The sequence below is a fragment of the Nesoenas mayeri genome (genome assembly GCF_963082525.1).
Source record: "Nesoenas mayeri genome assembly, chromosome: 1".
In the NCBI taxonomy this organism is placed as follows: Eukaryota; Metazoa; Chordata; class Aves; order Columbiformes; family Columbidae; genus Nesoenas; species Nesoenas mayeri.
Window position 1 is genome coordinate 208,764,870 of NC_137541.1, and position 16,680 is coordinate 208,781,549.

The following is a 16,680-nucleotide window of genomic DNA, read 5'->3' on the forward strand; positions in this document are numbered from 1 at the left end:
GATTGTACATCACTGATTTTATATCTTCTATTATTATTATTATTATTATTGTTTCCCTTTCTGTCCTATTAAGCTGTCTTTACCTTAAACTGCAAGGTTTACCCGTTTTCTTTCCAATTCTCTGGCCCATCCAACTGCAGGGGGGCAATGTGAATGATGTGTGTGGTGTTCAGCTGCTTGCCAGGTTAAACCACAACAGAAATTATTTTAAATATACCTATGAGACACAAGTGCCTTCTCTAAAATAAACATTGCCCCTTCCACTTTCCAACTAGCATTAACAAAAGCAGCAGATAGGCCTGTTGCTGTTGAGATTCTGGGCCACAGACCAATCTATTCTTTTACCCAACTTAGCTCACGAGTTAGAGCAGCTGATGTTTTTTACCCCGTGATACATTTTCTGAACATACATATGTTTTACCAAGTAAACCAGATGGAAAATCATTTGTAGCTGCTGTCCTTTCCCATCCTCTGAGTCCAATGGCCAAGTTCATCACCATTGTCTCAGCAATTCCCTTTCTCTACATCATATTTTGCAGGGCCATACAAAACTCTCCCATCTTTCTGTCTCTTCCCCACACCCTGTAAGTTTTCTCTAGCAGCTCCTGGGGGTATTCCCCACTCTGTTCACAGCAGATTTAACTTCTAGTGTCACTGTGCTCTTTGTGTTTTCAGCCTTCAGTTCTCCACTTGTTCGAAGCAGTCCAAATGGCCTTTGCTTCTGTTGCCTGTGTTTACATGGTCACGTGGATGTCATCAGTGGTGCACTACAACAAAGGTCAAAAATTAAACATGTGTACAAAGTATAGAACATTCCATAAATGCACACATTCAGGTTGCTGACCTTTTCTTTTTATCTGTGCTGTTTGAGACCTGTAGTAGGTTTTCTTATATTTTCATAGAATCATAGAATTAAAGGATCATTTCGGTTGGAAGAGACCCCCAGGATCATCAAGTCCAACCATAACCTAACTCTGGCACTAAACCATGTCCCTAAGAACCTCGTCTAAATGCCTTTAAACCCCTCCAGGGATGGTGACTCCACCACTCTCCTGGGCAGCCTGTTCCAATGCCCAACAACCCTTTTCATGAGGCATTTTTTCCTAATATCCAATCTGAACATCCCCGGGTGCAACCTAAGGCCATAGGTTATTTCATGTCACATCATTCGCATCAGGTTTTCACATCCTTTTATTACTTGATGTGAGTGTTCCCCACTAAAATTGGGAGGAGATAAAGAAATCCGTTCGGTGCTTTAATGCCTGAAGAGCTTTAAACCAATGATATTATTACCAATACAGTTGTAAAACATACTTTGCAGTAGAAAACTAATTCTCAAAATGAGCAAGCATCTGTATGCCATTTGTGACCTTGAAATATCAGCCTAGTGGCATATTTTTGTATGTGTGACATTCCAAGGAGTGAGTCAAGAAAACACTTATAGGCAGGGTAGTATCTTTTATTAGAAGTGATACACTCAGAAAACATAGACAAGTTTTCTTCGAATCTGAAATAGAAGCAGCAGATTTCACAGCTAAGTAAAAGTTTATAGCAACTGCTTGGAGTTTCTAACAGAGTTTGTACAAGTGTATGTATTTTTCTGGGGTAAATGGCACAGAATAATGGCTACCAGAACTCTTTTGTGTGTGTGTGTCAGGACTCTTAATGTTCACACCAGAAGGACCACTTTGATTACGAAGTAGCTCTGTTGCTCCCCGATTCCAGAGCCTCTGCTTTCATTGACTGGAAGGCCAGAATACTCAAATAGTACCAGGTGCTGGTTCAGCTACCTGGGGGACATACTTAATAAAAATCGTAAGCATATAACAAAAAGGAAATGTCATGCCTTTTCACATTTATCTTTGCATCAGCCTCAGCATAAAAGAAAGTGAAAAGAAAAAATAAAATAAAAAAGAATAACCAGAAGACAGCGCAGTTATTGTGGAACAGCAGATAGGTCCAAACAGAATTGCCTTTGAAATAGCATTAGATAAGGAACGCCTTCGGGAACTGTCAGATGCAAAACTGCTTGTCAACAACACCTTTACCTGTCCATTGTTAGAATCCCAAACGTCAATGAGATTTACCGCAGCTTCTGTGTATACACTGAGCCTGTGACAGCGAGCAATGAGTTTTTGTGGGTTTGGTTTTTCTTAAAACACCTCTAAATGTGTGTTGTTTTCCCGTAGGCATGTGGTGGGTTAGTTTATGCCCAAAGGCACAGGGATAGACAGCAGCTTTTTTTCAGCCAATAACACTAAAAATACAACTCGTTCTTTCTGTACGAAGTCTGTGCGCAGGTGACTCTTGATCTTTTCAACGCATTTGGAAACAAGCCATGTCTAGGATTATGTGTGTTGACGATTTCAAGCACTGGCTTTTAAGCATAATTTTGTTTGTTTGATTATATGAACAGACACACTTCAAAAGCCACTTTCTGTTTTCACCATGAACTCTGGGTTCTCTGCACCTACAAAAAGATCAAGCTCCAATATAAACAGAAAATCTTGATCTTCTTGCTGTCAGGGCCTCAACACTCAATGACTTCAGTATTTCAGTTTAATTAAAGAAAGATAAATTTTGGTTCTTTGCTCTAAGGACTCAGGTCTGCAAATTGTGACTTTTATGCAGACTCTATCATACTTAATTTATGAGCCAAAGAAACTTAGTGAAATTTGGGACATTTGGTCCCAAACAGATTGGGATAAATCCAGTTGATATGAAAAAGACATTTAAATTTTCCTTGTCGTACTTTGTATTTGAAAGTGGAAGGAGCCAGATGGCCCCAAAGACAAGCAGAGGAAGTTCTAGTCAACCTACCATATGGATTCCCGTTCACCTCGATGACACAGAAAGCTTGGGTGTATCCTGTGTGTCTTCCCACACAAATATCATAGACTCATAGAATCACAGAATCATTTTGGTTGGAAGAGACCCTTAAGATCATCAAGTCCAACCATAACCTAACTCTAGCACTAAATCATGTCCCTAAGAACCTTATCTATACATCTTTTAAACACCTCCAGGGATGGTGACTCAACCACTTCCATATCTTAAGTCTTCCTGTGAAATTAATAGGAAGCCTTTGAGTGCCAGTCTTTCTAGCCATCTTCTAAGGAAAGGTGTGTGATGACAACACTCATCCCTTCCCAAAAAATTTAGCAATTGGAGCCTTTCCCCAAGAAGCGGGAAACCCTGATTCTTGCCTCCATTCAGTTTAGGTGGGATTAGATACTTTTAGGCCATCTGAGAATTTAAGAGCGCTTTTCATCTCAGTGTATATTGCAGGAAGCTTGAACAAGAGGCAGGTTTGTCTCTCTGATAATACTCTTTTTAATGTTAAAATATCAGGGAAACAGCAGGTTAAGTAGGAAGACACTTAATGAGTATGGAAACCTACATGACCCGTGATCAAGTTGCTGACCATGTGGGACTTCAGGAATCTCCCCAGCATCATTTATATTTGTTTTGCTCTCTACTGTGATTTTTAACACTTAATGAACAAAAGACAACACATAGAACCAAAAAGTCATACGTTTTGAGCAGCTTTTTCCACTTCTAGACTTTTCAAGTTCATTTTAGTTATTCTTTCCTGTCTTGTTCTAATATCATTTTACTTTACACATCAAGGTCAGTTCTTAGAGGATATTGAGCAATTAAATGGCTTAATTACAGTGCCTAAATAAATATACTAAGTGAGGAAATTGAAGGTCTGGGTAATTATCCTAACACAAAAATCCTTGCTTATTTTATCTTTCTTCTCACTGATAAGCAGTAGCTGTTACGCTTGTTTAAATTTTTCCAACTAATTTTTAGCACTACTTTCCAGTTGGCCTTTGAATTTTTACAGGTGATTCAGTGAAATGCTTCAGAACTCATTGGTAAATGAATTTTCCAAGCATTCGTATAAGGCTGTGATAAAGGGACACTTTAAGAGTTCAAGTAGGAGCTAAGTTTATATTATTATCTTCACTAAGAGGATCATTATATAGGATGTGAGATCAGGAAGGAAGTACGTTGTAAGCTCAAGAAACAGCCCAGAGAAATAATATGGCTACTGAAGTTTTCTGTACACCAGACAAGAAAATGCTGTAATAGAATATTGCTGGGAACTTTCATAAGCACAAGATTCTTTGTGTGTAATTCTCCCATGAGAATTATCATACAGCCTTGTGCAAAACTGGGCTTTAGATTAAACAGGCTTTTGTTGTACTGGGTTTGGTTGGTTTGGTCTTTTTTTTTTTTTTTTTTTAATGAAAAGCATCAGTTGAAAAATCATCCTGGAGAGAAAAAGAGACTCTTCTCTGTTCATGGGGTTGCTGTGCAATCAAACTTTAAAAGAGTTTGGGGAAAACATAGCTTATAAGACTGTGTGCAGAGATAGCCAAAAGGTAAAAATTTGGGCCAAACTGAAGCCAGAGTCATTCATTAAATTGTGGTGGAACCACTGTAACATCTGCAGAAGTGCCTAGAGGGTTGTTTATTAAGAACTTCTCCGCTCCATGCATTTGGCCAACACTCGTGTAGACCATGGAGCAACCTGATGAAAGGCAAGCTGGGTCTGCATGGTGCTTGTAGATCGGTGCTTTTAGCTTGAAAATAATTGTAAGAATGAAAATTGCTGTATAAAATACAGTGTACAGAAGGCTGAGCCTCTCAAAGAGATCAGGCACCATCAAAATTAGAGAAAAAAAGAGCATACCATATTACTTAATCTGTTCAACAGCCTACTGAAGAGCGTTCAACGCAATATGACATAAGCACATCTGAGAGGGGACATCATTAGATCTATAGGACTCTGGGACAGGCTGCCCAGCCTAATTGATCAGGAATTTAGAATTACACTGTTTATAGAAGGGCCTTCTATGCGATAGGGAATAACTGCCTCAAAGATGGACAAGAAAACCAACAAGAGCTGTTTGCCACCCAAAGCATCTGCTCCTGTTAGCACTTTATCACAATCAAAAAAGGAAAGCGGGGAATATTTAATCACTAGTAGGTGAAACTACCTGTTACATGTTAGTTTTGGGGCAAACACCTTAGACTGAGAAAAATAATCAGTTGTACACATAGCCTATACTCTTTCGACAGTCAGGAAAAATAATAAAGGCTATTAGTCATCCTACTTTATTGCACAACTTTCATTACTATGTCGCACCAGAGAGAGATTTCTCCCTACAGCATAGGGTGTAATTAACTGGTTTATGGGCTGGAATTAGCCAGTGATGGGGAAAAGATGGGAAATCAGGGGGACCAGGAGTTTGTTCTGTTCTGGCAAAGCTTGTAGCACATTTTTGCCCGGGTTCAGGTGACCTATTTCCAAGCACAGAATTCTTTTCTAATACTGCCCTCATCTCTCTAAAATAGCTTTTTCTTGAACATAACCAATTCCTTTAACTATCCTCAGAAAAACAGACAGAGGCTGGGAGAATGAGAGGCAAAGAGACTGTTAAGTGAACAAGAACATGGGCTCACCTTTCTCTGTGTTTAGCTCTATCGCTTATAGCCCACACTTCTGTGAATCCTTCTCCGCACAACTGGGATTTTTTACAATAATACTGATATACTTCTATGTGTTTTGAATTATCATTACCTCCATCTGTCCAGAAAAAGACAAAATCTCTCTTATTTGGGACCTTTTTTCACTGAGCAGGGAACTGAACAAAAGTTAAGGTAAAGATTTTTCTGCTATAGGTCAGAAGTCAGTAAAGCAAGGATTAAGGTATTCAAATTGCAGCTTTAAGGATCTTAATCAAGCCTTTGGAAAACAAACAAACAAAACAAAACACAAACAAACAAATAACAACAACAACACCAGCAACATCAATTATGTTTCTTGAGTTTTCTGAAGTTTTGCTATTGCATTTGCAAGTTGGTTTGTCATCTGCTGAAAGACATACAGTCATATTGGAGGAAAAATTATTGCTTCTACTTTAGGACTGGAAATGCCATTCAATAACCTGAAGCTTTGCCTCTACTGATTTCCTTTTTTCTTGCGGGTGACTGTTGCTCTTTACTTGTTAATGTTGTTCTAAACCTGAAACAAATGTAAAGCAAACCATAATTTTCGGTCCAACACCAGTTTTTTTCTTGCACAATATTGTCAAATTCCTGCATTAACTTCTCAGGCAATACCACTGACTGGTAATCTTTCCCAAGAGAGAAGAGCATCATCTATAGAAGCAAAGCTATTTTTTGGCTCTTTGCCTTAGCAAGAATTCTGGAAGCTTTCTGGCAAAACAAAGCTGAAGTGCAGGTTTATATGAGGAAACTTTGGAGCAATAAGGGCTGCACATCATCTTTGTAGCTTTATCAGTAAGTATGTGGTCTTCACTTCCACCTCTCTGGAAACATAGCACTTGTCCTGCCTTCAGATTGTAGCGAAGGGACACTCTTGGCCTCTCACTGCCCGCAGAACATTGTGAACAGCTCTTCTCCATGATAATTACAGCTACTCGAGCACAATCAATCTCCTCACTCTTCCAGCTTCCATTGCAAGAACACCTAATGGTCAAACACAAGATCAAGGTCCTGCTGTTTTGCCAGCTTCACATGCACACAAGGAGAAGCAGCAAATAAAGCAAAATAAATAGACAAAAGAGACTGAAATTACTGGACAACAAAGGATAGGTCTGATTTTTAACGAGTTGTGCCAGGCACAGGGTATATGCAAGATCCAAATGCATTCCTGGGAGAGCAGGAGGTGGATGCCAAATGTGAGTCATAAGGATCAGATCAGACAGGTCCAAAGAGTTCTTGCCCACATGACACAGCAGGTCTCCCTCTGAGTCAAAGGGAAAGGAATTACCCACCACCAGCCTGGGTGAAGAGACAGCTGCAATGGTCCTGCAGAATCACAGGCTGGTTGGGGTTGAAGGGACCTCTGGAGATCATCCAGTCCAACCCACCTGCTAACGCAGGGTCACCAGAGCAGATCACACAGGAAGGTGTCCAGGCGGGTTTGAATGTCTCCAGAGAAGGAGACTCCACAACCTCTCTGGGCAGCCTGTCTCTGGAACCCTCACAGTAAAGAAGTTTCTCCTCATATTCAGATGGAACCTCCTGTGTTTCAGTCTGTGCCTGTTGCCCCTCATCCTGTCACTGGGCACCACTGAACAGAGTCTGGTCCATCCTCTTGACACCCACCCTGGAGATATTTATCAGCATTGATAAGATACCTCTCAGCTTCTCTTCTCCAGGCTGAACAGCCCCAGCTCTCTCAGTCTCTCCTCATAAGAAAGATGCTCCAGACCCCTCAGCATCTTCGTAGCCCACTGCTGGACTACCTCTGATACTCCAGATATGGCCTCACCAGGGCAGAGTAGAGGAGAAGGAGAACCTCCCTTGACCTTCTGGTCACACTCTTCCTAACAGATCCCAGGATACCATTCGCTTTCTTGGCCACAATGGCACATTGGTGACTCATAGTCGACCTGCTGTCAACCAGAACTCCCAAAGGTGTGAGTGTGAGGTGCAGCCCCTTTAGCACAGCACCATTCCCCGCTGCTTGTGTCTGGAGCACATCAACTCACGCTCAGCATCGCTCCGGTGCAGCCATCCTGCTCCCCGCTCTGCGGGAGCCTCACACTTTCTACTGTTTTCAAGTTTGAAGCCCCAGGGCTGGCTCAGAGAAAGAAACTGCTATGGAAAATAACCTTCCTCCTTAATCAGATCTCTTTAGGAGTTCATCTAAGAAAAGTCTTTTAGCACCAGGTTGCCTTGATCTCTGCTCTAAGCTGGAGCAAGAGAATGATCCTCTGAACCGTGACTCTTAGATGCTGAAGGGAGGCTGTTGGCTTTGTTTGAAATTGTGCACTGGAAAAAAAGGTCTTCCCAAAATTAAGGGAGATTGGTTAGAATATAAGAAGAATCACTGAGAAATGCCTTCCGTACAATTTTAGGGACACAAGTGTCCAACCCTCATGAGGTTAAAGAGTGGAATGAGGAGGAAATTGTCCCAGTAAGTGTAAGCGGCTAAACAAGTAAGTTCATTAGTTCTGTGCAGTGCAGATATCCAAAGCCAAAAGTTATTTTAAGCAAAATAGGAACAGATAAAATGTCTTTATTCACGCAACATTCCTCTCACCCCAAATTTCTTCCCCAGAGAGCTTACAGATAGACGGGTTGAATTCTCACCGCAGTATAACTTTGATACCCCTTTGTCGCGCGCCAGAGATCTGCAGCCATATGTTTTCCTTGTACTGTATTTACTCAGGCAGACTATGTTTCTTCCCAAGAGAAGCATAAAATATCATTACTTCAAAGTTCTCCTCCACTGCAACTTTTATCTCCAGCTGCCTATGCGTTAAGTCTCCACTTCCACCGCTACGATACAGCACCTTTGTCTAGGAGCGTGGACGGGAAGCGTTAAGTCTGCACATATGATGGGGCCTTAGGTATTATGAAGCAAAACGAAATATCACTGCACAAAATGTCTCAGTGAGATTGCCTTATCTTCAGGAAGGTTCTAGACATTAAGCCCAGAGTTCATGCCGCTTTAATCGATGCCGGTATAATCAATGAATAAGACACTCCGACTGAAATTGCAGACAGGAGAAGTGGCCTCTGGAAGATAAGGCTGCACTTCCCCTGACTGCAGGGAAACCCTATAGTGACTGTGCTGCACAATGTCGCATTATCCTTTCATTTCCCCAAACAAGTCACAGTTTTCTCTTAACAACTGCAATCTGCTTCCTTTTCAATACATGTTCCTACGTGATTGTCTAGTTAACAGAGGGAAATACACATTTTATTCCTCAACAGCATAATTTGCCTCGCCACGTACTGTTTTACACACAATGTATGTAAAACCCATCCTCGCCGGCCCAGAGCTGAACTTGTGTATGGATTTTTTGTTGCACTGGCTATAGCATGAATTAGTTTTGCTCCCCGGCAGGTGGGCTCTAACGTCACGCAATTTTGGTTGGTTACTAGCGTTCCACAGTTCTGACTCCCCTGGCATTACTTCAGAAGTTAATTTTAGAATATTAGGGCCAACCACCCTGCAAGATATTTGTGTAAATGTTATTTGCTGCAGCAAGTGAAAAACTCTTGCAATGGCCTTTGTATAATAACTTTTCCCTGCGAGGGTAACAGAAACATGAAAGGGCGTTTTTTCTTGACCAGGCACATCAGGAAAAGTTTTGCAAGGCAAGTGTAAACCTTTTTTTGTTCGTATTAATCTTAGAGAAAGCAATTTCGACAAACCCTACAGTGTGGTGTTCAAATAAAGGAAAATGGACCTTTTAGGAGATTTGCATGTAATCATTTGCAGAGAACTTCATACTTTATACTGGGTGTTTTGGATCAGACAGAGCATTAGTGTCAGATTGAGAGGGGCCATTTCACGGGCAGCTCATCAGCCCTCCTACTGATTACATTGTTCTTTTACAAGTTGGGTTTGAATAAAGCTGCGCAAGCTTTTGTAATGCTGATCCATAATTAGGGGCTTGCATTTTCCTTAAAACTCTAGATGTGAATTACTTGCGTAAATATTTCGCAAAGAATTATATAAATATTCTGTGGTGATTAGGATTGTTTATACCGTATCAGAAGACAGTCTGTCTTCCTTGATCCTTATTTCTTTGATTTTGGAAGAGATACCAGCAATCTCCCATATATTTGGAAATTACATTACCTGTTTGTGCTTTTGAATAACAGTACAATCTGAGCCTTGGAGACTGATACTTCAGGAAATCGTGGAGCTAACTTACACAATCTGTTTCTACTGTTGTGTCTACAAATGAGCAAGCTGAGTATGCGGCCCAGGCAATTGCCCGTGTAATTTTCTGAAAATCTGCTGTATTATTTTCTTGTGTTGGTAAAAAATTATGAGGGCGGCTGTGCTGCTCCAGAGCACCCCAAGCCCTGGAGGAACTGCATTTCAGAAGGGAACAATTTCCTCCCTGCTCCTCTCCATCTTGCTCAGTGGATAATTGTTTTCTGCTGTTTGGGGTCAGGTTGGTAACCTCAGGAGCTGAGGGAAAGGAGATCTGAGGTCTGGGTAATTTCTTGTCCTTTTTCTGCCTTCTGCATTATTTGGGGAATAACTGCGTAAACTCTGTGATCTGCGTTGGGACAGAAGCAGATAACAGGCATGCAGTTGTGCTTTTATATATCACAGCATCACATCGTTCCGCACAGAGCCATCACCATTCTAGAGGTTTTCCACCCAAAACAAGGTCTGCCCTGGACGTGCAAGAATGTTCCTGCAGTCCCGCTGACAGTGATTTTGTGACTTCCTTCACTGAAAATACACCGTCCTGGCAAATGGACAGAGAAAATCATTGCATCTCTTCCTAGCACAGGCAAGGGGAAAAGCAGAATTTGGAAAAGTAACACAAATCACCCACAAGGCAGGTGAAGTCCATGTAACATATGTTCTTCATACTCCACTTCAGTCCAAGGGAATTTATTCATTCCTTGTTAACCTTGCATGGCACTTTTTTCCCCAATATGCCAGTCTTCATACAGGGTATGCGATTATTTCTCATTTTTGAGGTCCAACTACTCATTTCATAATTTTGGTGACATGGCAGCTGTCCAGGTTTTTCTTGTTACGATGATATTCATTTGCCCCCTTTATTTCATTTATTTTCCCCTGTGGCTCCATAGCTATAAATCAAAGACACAAAATTAAATTATATAAAATAAACATAAGTGCAGGTGGAAATTCAGGAAATATAAATAACTAAGAGTAGTTTCCCAAGACTGCTTTTTTAATCAATTCTAAACACAAGATATATATTCTCTGCTGAACTAACAATGTCGTGACCACCTATTGTTAAAGAACAGCAATAAATCTGCATCACGATTCCTTACCCCTATGATTCACTGACATGTTTTTGCCAGACAGCTAGTTCAGCTTGCTCTTTTTCCAAAGGTGTTTTATGCTGTCCACAGGAAAGGCACGATACGCTGCCATGAAAAAGGCACGAATGTTGTTTGTCTCTTTAGGAAAATTCCTTCTTTCCCTGTCTCTGAGGGAGCGATGCTCCCAGATGCTAAGAAAGCCATCATTTATTGTGTGATAATCAGGGCTCGTCTTCAAATAATATGTTCCCCTTCACCTTGAAAAGCAAAATGCCAGATATTCCCATGCTCCCCTCCTCTACCCAGCAGGATGCCTGATGCCCTGAAATACTAGGGGAGCAAATCACCACCTTTGATATTCTGCACTGTCCTTCCCATCTTGTCCCCTATGTTGTCAGCAATCTCAGAGCTGCTGCGTGGGGACGTCCCGACGGCCACTCTGCCTGTCACCTTTCAAACGTGGCTCTTTCACAAAAGTTCTCAGCCTTGCAGCACTGCTTCATTCTTGTGGGGTTTTAATCCATCAGATATGCTGTGGCATTAAATTGCCTGAGTTTTAGATTTATTTATTAATTGATTTCTTACCTGTTAGAGAGCAGTGTAGGGGAAATGGACCTGGGGGTCCCGGTAGACAGCAGGATGACCATGAGCCAGCACTGGGCCCTTGTGGCCAGGAAGGCCCATGGTACCTGGGGTGGATTAAAAGGGGGGTGGTCAGTAGGTCAGAGAGGTTCTCCTGCCCCTCTACTCTGCCCTGGTGAGACCACACCTGAAATATTGTGTCCAGTTGTGGCCCCTCAGTTCCAGCAGGACAGGGAACTGCTGGAGAGAGTCCAGCGCAGGGCAACAAAGATGCTGAAGAGAGTGGAGCATCTCCTGTGCGAGGAAAGGCTGAGGGAGCTGGGGCTCTTTAGCATGGAGAAGAGGAGACTGAGGGTTGACCTCATTAATGTTTATAAATATGTAAAGGGTGAGTGTCATGAGGATGGAGCCAGGCTCTTCTCGGTGACAACCGATGGTAGGACAAGGGGTAATGGGTACAAACTGGAACACAGGAGGTTCCACTTAAATTTGAGAAGAAACTTCTTCATGGTGAGGGTGCCAGAGCCTGGCCCAGGCTGCCCAGGGAGGTTGTGGAGTCTCCTTCTCTGCAGACGTTCAAACCCGCCTGGACACCTTCCTGTGTAACCTCATCTGGGTGTTCCTGCTCCATGGGAGGATTGCACTGGATGAGCTTTCCAGGTCCCTTCCAACCCCTGACATTCTGTGATTCTGTGATCAGAGTACCTGAGCGTTGCTGTCCTGTAAGCAGGTCGTGGTTTTCTCCAGCACAAGGCTAGCTACGGTTTTAATATAGATCAATAAGATTTAGTTTGGATGTCAATAAAAATCACTCAAAACCACTGTGCAAAGTGAGGGTAAGACGAAAGAAAGAAGTGCATGTGTTTACACTCTCTTTCTTTTGACAGGATAATACACTCCACTATCACTTACATAGCCTTCCTGTGAACCCACAATACACATCAGTGCTCTACGTTTTAAAGGCCCAGAGTTCTCTTGTGATGTATTTCATTTGCAACAACGCTTAGCATTACTGGTGCGCCAGTACCTTTGTTAGAAATATTTCATATTTTAAGGCTGTATAAAGGTTATGCATTTTTAGTGACTTAATGCAAAAGTTCTCAGGTGAGACCTACTCGAATTTCTGTACTGTGGTAATTGTGATGACAGTACTTCTGTCTGCTCCCCATCCTTCCTTCATGGTAGGAATTCTGCTAATTTAAATTATTTTGAGTGTGACAAACAGCCTTTTAGACTTTATCAGACAGACAGTACACAGCTACCGGAAAAAACAGCATTTTGAAGCAAATTATACACCTTTCTGTGCCTCAGTTTCCTCACCTGTCAGAAGTTCAAGTCTGGTCCCCAGACACTCCAATTTTATCAGCCGATATGATAACAGACCCCATCACATCCAATAGCAGCATTTCAGGGCTTACATACTCAGTGCTTGTAAAGCTCCTAAAGATTCTTGCTTGAAGCTTCACAGAAGGTACTATAGGAAAAAAGCTGATATTAATGATTTACTGATTGCAGATAATACCATTCTGGGTATATTGAACACTATTAAATCCCGTTGTCTTGTGGTATCAGTTCTGTGAAAAGCCAGCGTTTGCATATCCAATCTTTTTCACCTCTTTTGGGACAAATTGCAAACATATGAGTATAATCCACTGGATATAGTCTATGAAACAATTTACTATCCTTCATCTAAAAGTACCTCCTTGAATGTTCCGTACTCCTGGCAGCACATGAGCATGAATCCACCTGTTTTAAATCAGCTCTTGATCTCGGAAGGCCAAATCCTGCAAAAGACAGAGTAATTCTAGAAACATGGAGTATTAAATATTACTGCCAAATGTGCAGCATAAACTGAAGGCATGTTTATTGTTTGTCTTACTTTCCCCTAACTATCTGGAGTCTGCTCTGGTCTGTCTCTTTCCTAAATTTAAAGCGGTTGCCTGAATTTTGCAGAGTTCCTTGGATAAGCTGGGGCACAGATTCTTTGCGTTAATCTATTTCCAAAGTTTGTGCTTCCTAAGTATTTTCATAAATCTACCAGAGACTGCAACATATCTTCCCCTGATTTTTTTTTTTTAAATTTTAATCTGAAAAACCAGCACATAGATAAAATAGGAGTTTATATTCTGTTTTCTTCTGAATATGTGCAAGTAACATATCATTCATACAGAGACATTCAACTTATATTATTCCTGCCTCAAGTCCAAAGAACATAATTTTGACTGTTCACTGCAAGCGGATGTATAAGATTGTTACAAATTGATGCCAAGGGGCCCATACTTGGAATCTGTTTTGTTTTTCTTTGAGTTGGCTTCCAAATTGCAAGAGTGTGCATAATGAATGTGTTATCTAGTCCTTCTGTTTTGTATTTTTGAAGGAGAAACAGCACATACCACACAGTGACTTGGCCTACTTGCTCAGGTTCCATAGCAACTCAGTATTGCTGCAAATTCATTTTGTAGTAATCAATTAGAAATTTTGCTCTGGCAGCTGGAATCAAAGTTTATGGGCCGAATCCTGCTTGTTTTACTTGGACCTGCAGTCACAGTAAATTCAACGAGATACTTGTGTGAGAAGGATACGGACTTGCATCTTTCATTTCTCTCTTGGTTTATTTTTTGTGAAAAGGTCAGATTTAATTTTTGCTTTTCTGTCCAAGCAGAGAAAAGAAGGCAATTCTGTTAAAGGATCCAAAACTTAAGATATACGCTTATCTTACAAATAGAGTTGCTATTATATTAAAAAGGATCATATTGCTTTGCTCCCCACACATTTTACCTGGATGTCATCCACACAGCTGACCGGTGCACACCTGCCATCCAGCAGCTTGTAAAATCTGCTACATCCACCTCAATATCAGGTGCCCAAAAGGGAATTTTCCAGGGAACAGGGAACATGTGGCAGTGCCCTTCACAGCAACGCGACCCTCAGTAATGTGGTTATTATGCACGATTCCTGGGGAACTTTCCCTTGTAAAGGTCAGCTCATGCGCTGCTGGAACCACACGTAATGACCGTGAACGCCCACGGGAACTTCTCATCTGCACTCTGCAATGGTGCAGCTGGTTAAGAGCCAAAGTCTTCATTAAAGAGATTTTGGGTTGAATTTTTTTTTCCATTATTTTTCTTTTCTCGCAATACTGGGAAACGGGGAAAGCTCATACCAAACAATTTAACCTGCAGCCACGCGGAAATGGCAGAAAGTTTCTGATGCGGGCTGACAAAACCACTGGCATTTTGGTTTTAAGGGTCAAAATTCCAAATTCAGCTCATTCTGCTCCTGGTCTTTACGTCTAGACTACAGCTTTCTCGTATAAATATGCCAAGAATCCTGTTTGACCAAAACACAAGGAGAGTATTGGGGGCCACCTGTCATTAGCCACCCACATTTGTCAGGGGTAGTCACACTGTTAAGCTCCTTTTTAAGCATTTTTACTGGTCTTTGGGGGAGTCAGAGGCTTGAAATATGTTTTTAAGCTAGTTTGTCTTTCTCAATGACTGGAAAAATGTGTCCTCCAGTTAAAAAGTACACTAGAAAACTGAATGGGTCTATGGGAAAACACAGGTTTAATGCTTTCTTTAAATTTCACTCATCATCACGCTAGAATTGAAGGCTCTGACTACCCAGTCTTAAAAATACACATCAGCCTGTTTTGTAGCAAATGCATAGCAGATCAAAGTCAGGATTTAAACTTCATTACACGTCAGGGCTTATCAAATCTCCGTTGCATCGAGGGGGATGACGCAGAGAAGATTTTGTTCCTTCAAGAGCCCATCAGAGCTGCAGCTGAATCTCCATCTGCGTGTCAGGGTCTGCGACAGGGAAAACTGCGCTCACCCACTTGCATGTGCTCCTTTTTTTGCCGTCTCTCCCACTGGTAGTTAATACAATGGGAAGGTTATAGCCTTGGCACCGTAAAAAAGGGTCAGGGAGTGTGAAGTGCGGCTGCAGATTCCTTAAAAGCCGCATTCCTACGGGAGGAACTTCTCCGTCTGGAGGGCTGTCAGAAGGAAGGAGACCCGGACAACTCCACTGCTGATCGAAACAAAACACACACAGGGCTCGCAGATCGCAGTTCATGCAAAAAAGCGTAGGCTCTTTACCAAGGTTGGCTTCTCCTTTGGGTCACCACAGTCACTTCAGTGTTTCTGAGCACAGGAACAGTCCTAAATTCTCCCCGGTTCCCCAGCTTTACCTCCAATTTCTGCTACGATTATAAGGTGCAATTTATAAGATCTCCATATGCCAGGGAGGTGAGATCCAAGGGCTTATCATGAGAAAAACTGATGAGCAAGGTGGAAGGGAACTTAGCAGAACCAGCTTTGGGGGATTTAAATGTTAAACCCGCTTTATTGTTTTGGGCTTGTGTCCTTTCCTCAAGTGTTCGTGTTGTGTTTAGGAAGAAATATCGTACAGCTATGTTGCGTGCTATGTTATGTTTCAAATGTGTTTTTTTAAAGAAACGGATCGTTCTTTAAGTTTGCCAGTTTCCTTGTGCTGCTATTCTTTTATTTTGATGGATTTTGCATGACAACTTTTCAGCATTTGGGAAAAAGTGGGAGATTAATCATTACGACTTTCAGATCAAATGTATCAAGAAGCTCATGTTTAAATGCATTGTCCTGTATTTTAACCTATTATATGTCTGCGTTCATATTCCCCCTTGTTTTTATTAATGTACTGCACGTATCTGACCTCCGCGTTTGCCTGAACATTTTTTTTCACCAGTTTGGGGGTTTTGATTTCCCATTTTCGTTTAAAAGACTGATTTTAACAAGACCCTGATAACCATTAATTAATTATTTACGGTGTGTTTTAACTCCACCTTCTGCGTGTGGCAAATTTCAGGCTGTTTTGCCTTATAAACTCCACAAGGGGATGGTGGTTAAACCCAACCCCGAAGTGGTCGCTACCCCTTTTCACATGAAATCTGAAGTAATTCGCCTCACGATACGTCGGGCGAAACTTTTCCGCCAGTACAACGTAGCCCGGCGTTCACAGGGAATGCCTGCTTTGTCACATTAGGAGTATTTCACACCAGGGGCTCGCTATACCATGATTTTATTTAAAAAAACGGTGGATTTGAGCTTTAAGCGCGATCCCCTCAGCGCAGCCGGCGGGCAGATCCGTGCAGTCCAGGCCAACCCCACTGGGGCACCAGGGGGGGGGGAGTGGAGGGAGGGGGCGCCTTCCCTCGTACCCCCCCGCTCAACTTTTTTTGTCTCTCTGTCTGTGTTTTGTCATTTTTGTTGTTGTTTATTTCATTTTTATTTTTGTGTTCCCCCC

The 16,680-nt window shown here is 41.8% G+C and overlaps 1 protein-coding gene across 3 annotated transcripts in view; it reads left to right on the top strand.

The window, feature by feature from the left end:
- The window catches only part of TENM4 (teneurin transmembrane protein 4), a gene marked incomplete at both ends in the record, with an annotated part of 380,135 nt that overhangs the window by 75,247 nt on the left and 288,208 nt on the right, over positions 1-16,680 (top strand). The window lies entirely within an intron of this gene.